This window comes from Mytilus trossulus, chromosome 10, assembly GCF_036588685.1.
Source record: "Mytilus trossulus isolate FHL-02 chromosome 10, PNRI_Mtr1.1.1.hap1, whole genome shotgun sequence".
In the NCBI taxonomy this organism is placed as follows: domain Eukaryota; kingdom Metazoa; phylum Mollusca; class Bivalvia; order Mytilida; family Mytilidae; genus Mytilus; species Mytilus trossulus.
In genome coordinates this window covers 72,791,908-72,797,907 of record NC_086382.1, presented here as the reverse complement: position 1 = coordinate 72,797,907, position 6,000 = coordinate 72,791,908, and positions in this window count along the sequence as shown.

Sequence of the window (6,000 nt, the reverse complement as noted above, 5' to 3'; positions counted from 1 at the left end):
CTATAAAAAAATATGTGTGTTTACTGTCGCCAGTGGGGTAGCCAGGGTTGAAATGATGTGGATGCCTTTGCCGAGCAGAGCGAGCCCATTTTTTTTTAAGACTATTTTATGCAGAATATTTTTTTTCAGACATTGTTCCTGTAAGCACATTTACTCCCCTAGAATCTGACACTGATTAGATTTTTGTTTAATTTTAAAATACCGGCCAATTTATATAACTATATTTCAAACAAAATTTCAATGTTTTCTCATAATTCTCGAAATTAAATGTAAATCATTATTTATTTATTTGATGTAAAAGTTTCCCACCAATCTTATATTTGACATCTCAAAAAAGGCCCCATCACAGCAGCACTTCTATGTAAATGAACTGAAGTGATCCCCTTTCCTAGCATTTCTCAAAAAGGGCCCCATCACAGCGGCACTTCGGAATACAGGAACTGACGTGATTCTATTAACGAGTCGCAGGGGACCTCATCGAAATTCCTGGTGTCCGTCAATCTAGTCTTGTTTGCACTCTCATGTGTACAATTCTTGCTAGATTTTTATATCATCAGCATTGACAATTTCGAAAATAAGTCATAAGCTTTGACCTTTTGAAATATAAATTATAACGGAAATTCCATTGCATTTTCTCTGAAGCTTTTATTTCTCAATTAAAGATAAAAGGAAGAGGAAAAACATTATTTTTTATAAGTTATTGCCCTTGTTTTTTGGTTACATAAAATATGTGCAATACAGTGTACCTAGGAACTTTGTTCTCTTATTGAAAATAAAATTAATATGTGGACCTAGATAGAAACTGGAATTTACTGATAAGCCTGGGAATGATCACACTCTATTATAGATTGGTTTTTTTCACATAGTCTTTCATGTCACAGGAAACGATATCAGGATATGGTGATTTAGTTGTCAGTTATGTTGCTAGTCAGTTGTAGAAGCCATCGCTTGGCTAGTCTCAATTTCAGATGAAAAATGTCCGAGGATCTGTGCATCGTCCTCTGCACTTGCCGTAGCCGATGACGTAATTTTTTTACGAAAAAAAATTGAGAACACTTTTCTGAGATTTATCCATCTTGTTTTATTACATGGACTAAATTATCCTTTAAAAATACCAAGCATACTTCATCAGAAATAATTGGATGTTATCCTCATATCCTAACCCTTGTATCATACGGATACCTCCGAGTTTAACTGCTTCGAAAATATCTTTATTTATAATCATTTTTCCAGTCAAAATGATGTGGATGCTTGAGCATCTGAGCATAGATGCAAGCTACACCACTGGTCGCCTGCTTAATAAAAATAGGTTCTGTAAGTCTGCAAAAAGATATAAAAAAAAGACCTACATTGATGGACAAACCCCAAAATAAGCTCAGCTCGGTACACATTGTATTGCATTTACCTATATTTCCTGTTATTGATAATTTTTCAAAGTTGTTTTGTCAGTCAGATAATTTTTTCTTAGTTTTCACAATATTTGTTGATGTTTTTCTGCATTTATTTAGTATTTAAACAAAAAGAACTTTGCAACAAAGTACAATACCAGTTAAACATTATTTTTCAAATTTTTAGTGAAAAAAAAATGCCAAAGTCAGCTTAAATGTTTTAGTTTTTACGGCCTTTCCATTTGGAACTTGATTTTTGAGGAAATTTTTCATTGAAGAAGAACAGGAAATTAAATGGAAGAGTTATTATAACATCGCAGAATATTTATGAGTGCTAGATATTATAATTCCTAGGTCTTAGTAATTGCAAATTTATTGTTTTAAAATGTTTTGATAAATATAACATATGTACAAACTAATAAACTTACAAAAGGAGAGCATAAACTTATAACTTAAAGATATATATATAACACTAAAATTTTTTTATACTAGCTACAACCATTCAAACATCCCTTATTTTATTCTATTTATACATGAACATTGAATGTTGCCCAGGTTATTCAAGGATACCGGTATTTTTTCACTTTTGCAGCAACTATTTTTAGAATCATTCCATATTTATTTGAATCTTTTTGTGTCTCTAGTTTTATTTTATTCCTTGTTTATGGCTTATTTTGTTTTTGTATGTTTTAGCTGTTATGTGTAAAGGATCATTATAAAAAAATATGTTTATAATATGATTGAAGAAAAATATATAGATATCAAACTTCAAATGTTGAAGTTTATAAGATATAGACAGCTAGATATTGGTTAATAAGTATCTTCCTACTCCAAGGGAATGGGATTTGCTGTTTTACCTCTGTTTTCTATTCTTTTTGAACAACAGACCATACAGAATTTAAGTATACTGTGGATTCATTATAATTCGTTGGATACCATTTTTCATGGATTTCATGGGTAGAGGGAAACCACAAATTAAAATGTTTAACAAATTGAGAATTTTCTGCATGAAAACAACAAAATCAAACATCCATGAAAATTGGTACCTACTAAAATTAATGAATCCACAGTATCTGAAATTGCAGAAACCAATACCTCATACCTGTCAACCTGTGACGATGAAAATGCAGGTCATGACCTGCATTGAAGAATCAAATCTCAGGTCATAACGCGTACGAACTTTTTCGAGCTGAATTATAGTATTTATGGTACATTTTCTTATAATTTATATCAAAGATACCAAAACATCAAATGCATGTTCACTTGGTTTAAGTCATTTTAAATCTTATTAATTATTATTTCATTGCACTTTTGAAGATTTTTTTTATTAGTGTAACACAGTATTATGTTTTATACTTTTTGTTTTCATCACATGTTTCAATTTATTTTTGATAAGTAATTTTAAGATGTTTGAAACTACCATGTAAAAATTGGTGGAAATTAGAATCTGATACAATATAGTAATATAGTTAAAGGAGGTATAAATGTAAAAAATAATTTTCAACTTTAAAAAAAAAATTGTATGAAAGGTATAAAAATAATGCAAAGTTATTTTTTAATATGTATTTGAATTTAATATTCTAATGCAACAACGTTTGTAACGTTCATTTTGATTGGATAACGTCACTTTCTTACATGGCATCAATTGACAATTGATGTTATGGGACGTACGCGCAAGCGCAGACGGCATTTGACAGATTTCAAATACATGTTTTAACGTTGTTTTCTGTAAGTTTCATTAGAATGGAGATAACAATATTGTTTTTTAAGCTCCGACGGCATCAATTTGGGATTTGATGGTCGCAAATACCCGTTTACTGTCTCCGCTAACGCGTGGCCAGTAAACTTAATTTGCGACCATCAAATCCCCAATTGATGCCGTCGGAGCTTAAAATACAATACAGTTATCTCCTAATTCTTATGATTTTATCTTTTTTATACTCATAAAACGTAAATATAAGGAATAATTTTGAATGGTGACAAATAAGGGGAAGTAACTCTACTAAGTTGAAATATGTTTGTAAATCTAGTGCAATTTATTTACGACCTAAAGCTAAGGTAATTGGTGTTAATTAACAGTGTGTTTGACACCAAAGCTGTCAAGTGAAGCCATGCACTTAATGGGTCACTTTATTTGACAGCTTACATAGCTAGATGAACTTCCTGTTCATGGAAGAATTTACGAATTTGCCGGTAATTCAAAGGAATATTACTTATGAAATCACAAGGCTAAGAAATACAGGTGAAATCGCGTCATTTTCGGAATTCCCGGGTTATTTCAATGACCCGGCGGGTGACCCGGGTGATCCCTCAGAATTGTGAAAATCTCGGGTCACACCCGCAGAATACGGGTCAGTTGACAGGTATGATACCTGTCTCCTCTCAAATCTACCAGTCTCATATATTCTTGTTTTTCTAAAATATATTTTTGGAAAATGAACCATGTCCTTGTAGGACAATTTAGACATATTTTTGTTTGTATTCAAACAGGATAATGTCCACTGCTATCAGTGATTAGCCTGTATTCATTAAAAAGGAGATAAATCCCTATTTTCAAATTCAGAGATTTAAAGATACATGCATATGTAAACGTGTATTTATCTGTAGAATGCAAGAATGACTACACACATTTAACTTCAAGACAAAATATGTGCCAAAAGCGTTTTCATGAAATGATTGAAAAGAACTCAATCCTCCAAAGTGACAATGATTTTTCGTCAATTGGGTGTAAGTGACATTTGTTTGGTCTCACCTTCCTACAAAGATTTTTAAAGTACCTCAGATAGTTATGTCTAATTCACATAACAATGGTTTTATACCACCTTTCTTGATGTAACAGTAGCAAGATAACCTTTAAGATTTCAGAAAAACAAGAACAATTGCATATTTGTGTTTAAATTACATGAAGTCCCTTTCAGCTCATTTATTACTAACTGTTTTAGAGTTTTAAGAAATGTTAAGCTCAGTAGACCTCTATGGGCATTTAATGTTGTTCATTCTATATAAGGAAGATACCTCGTCTCAAAATACTCAGTTTTTATTCAATGCATCCATTGGTGCTTGTTCATTGTGTAAATCAATTTTCATTAAACGAGAAAAAAAGAGGCATTTTTGAAATGTTTTAAGATATGCATACTTTATTTTACATTTCCCTGATTTGATAATTTGTACATGTTTACCTAGTCTTTTGATTTAAACTTTCCTTACAGAAATGAAATAAGAACGAGAAGACTGTTTATATATTGCCATATTTGTGTTCTTCACATGGAAACATCAATAAGATTTTGTTTGGCTGAGAGTTGAAAGATTAAATGTTAATTATATTGTTTTATGGGCTCTAATAGAATTCTAATAGAATTAGACATTCATATATTGTTGAAGATTTTTTTTCTTTAGTTTCACTAGAGATAATTAATTTTATGAAAAATGATTCCTGAAATATGCAGTGATTCTGTCTAATCTTTCCTAATACTGTAACCTCTGTTGATTTTAAGCTTGTTTGTGTATTAAAACTACCTTGTCTTTACATAATTTTGCTTCACAGAGCTATGCTGTACACAACTTCTGGACCATATAATGATGTTAGAATTGACGAACGTCTGATGTATGGTATTATGTTGATGATTATTTAAATTTAAAGAATCAATGATTTCTTAATTTATCATATGAAAGAAATTTTTAAAATGGAAACTTATGTGATAAATCTTTATTTGTTTTCTTTTTAATTATTTTGATTAAATAGTTTTACTATTTAATTGTGTTATATGTTGATTTGATTTTGTTATTGTTTGATTTTGTTTGGTTTTAATATTGTGCTATATCTTTATATAATTGTTAAGTTGAAATTTTATTTGTTTGCTGTTTTATAGTTTTGATAAGATTATGTTGACGCACTTTTCCAAAAACAGGAATGTATCATATGTATTTCTTCAAATATGAAAAGCAATTAATCTTTGTCTGACAATAGAAAACAATGGGATTGTTGATTGAAAGACAAAATAGTTTTCATTTTTGCAGCAACATTTTTGGTAGATTTGAAATTTTGATGGGGGCAACAATGAATTTAAAGTAAGCTAATATTGAAATGTGAAAGAATAAGAAAAACATCAAATGCGATTCTTTTCCCGTATGTAAACAAACAAATCTGCAGCTGAGTAATTCAAATTAGCTTTTTCTTTTTAATCATATTAACACAAGCATTATTAATTGTAGGAAAATTTGCTATAAGTTTCAATCAAATTGTAAAGAAAACCCCAGCAGATGACAAAATTACGTTTAAATAATCAAATATATATATCAGATAATTCTGGGTCTATAAATAACACATGGTTTGTTAAATTCCAACCATAATTTAAAAATTGGATACTTATGGCCATGCAACTGTATAGCAATTAAATTGATGTAGTAGCAGAATAATCCTCAAGTGTTTTAAAAACATATTGTAAGGCATAATACATGTTCTTATTGTAGTGGATGAAAATGTTATTTGGTCCTGGTGTGGTGTGTAGAGCAATTCCCATTAACTCGGAAATAAGAGGCATTTCTTTTTAATTTTCAATTATTTTTTTAAAGTTTTGTATACCTTGATTTACATTTCCAGTTTAAATACGGC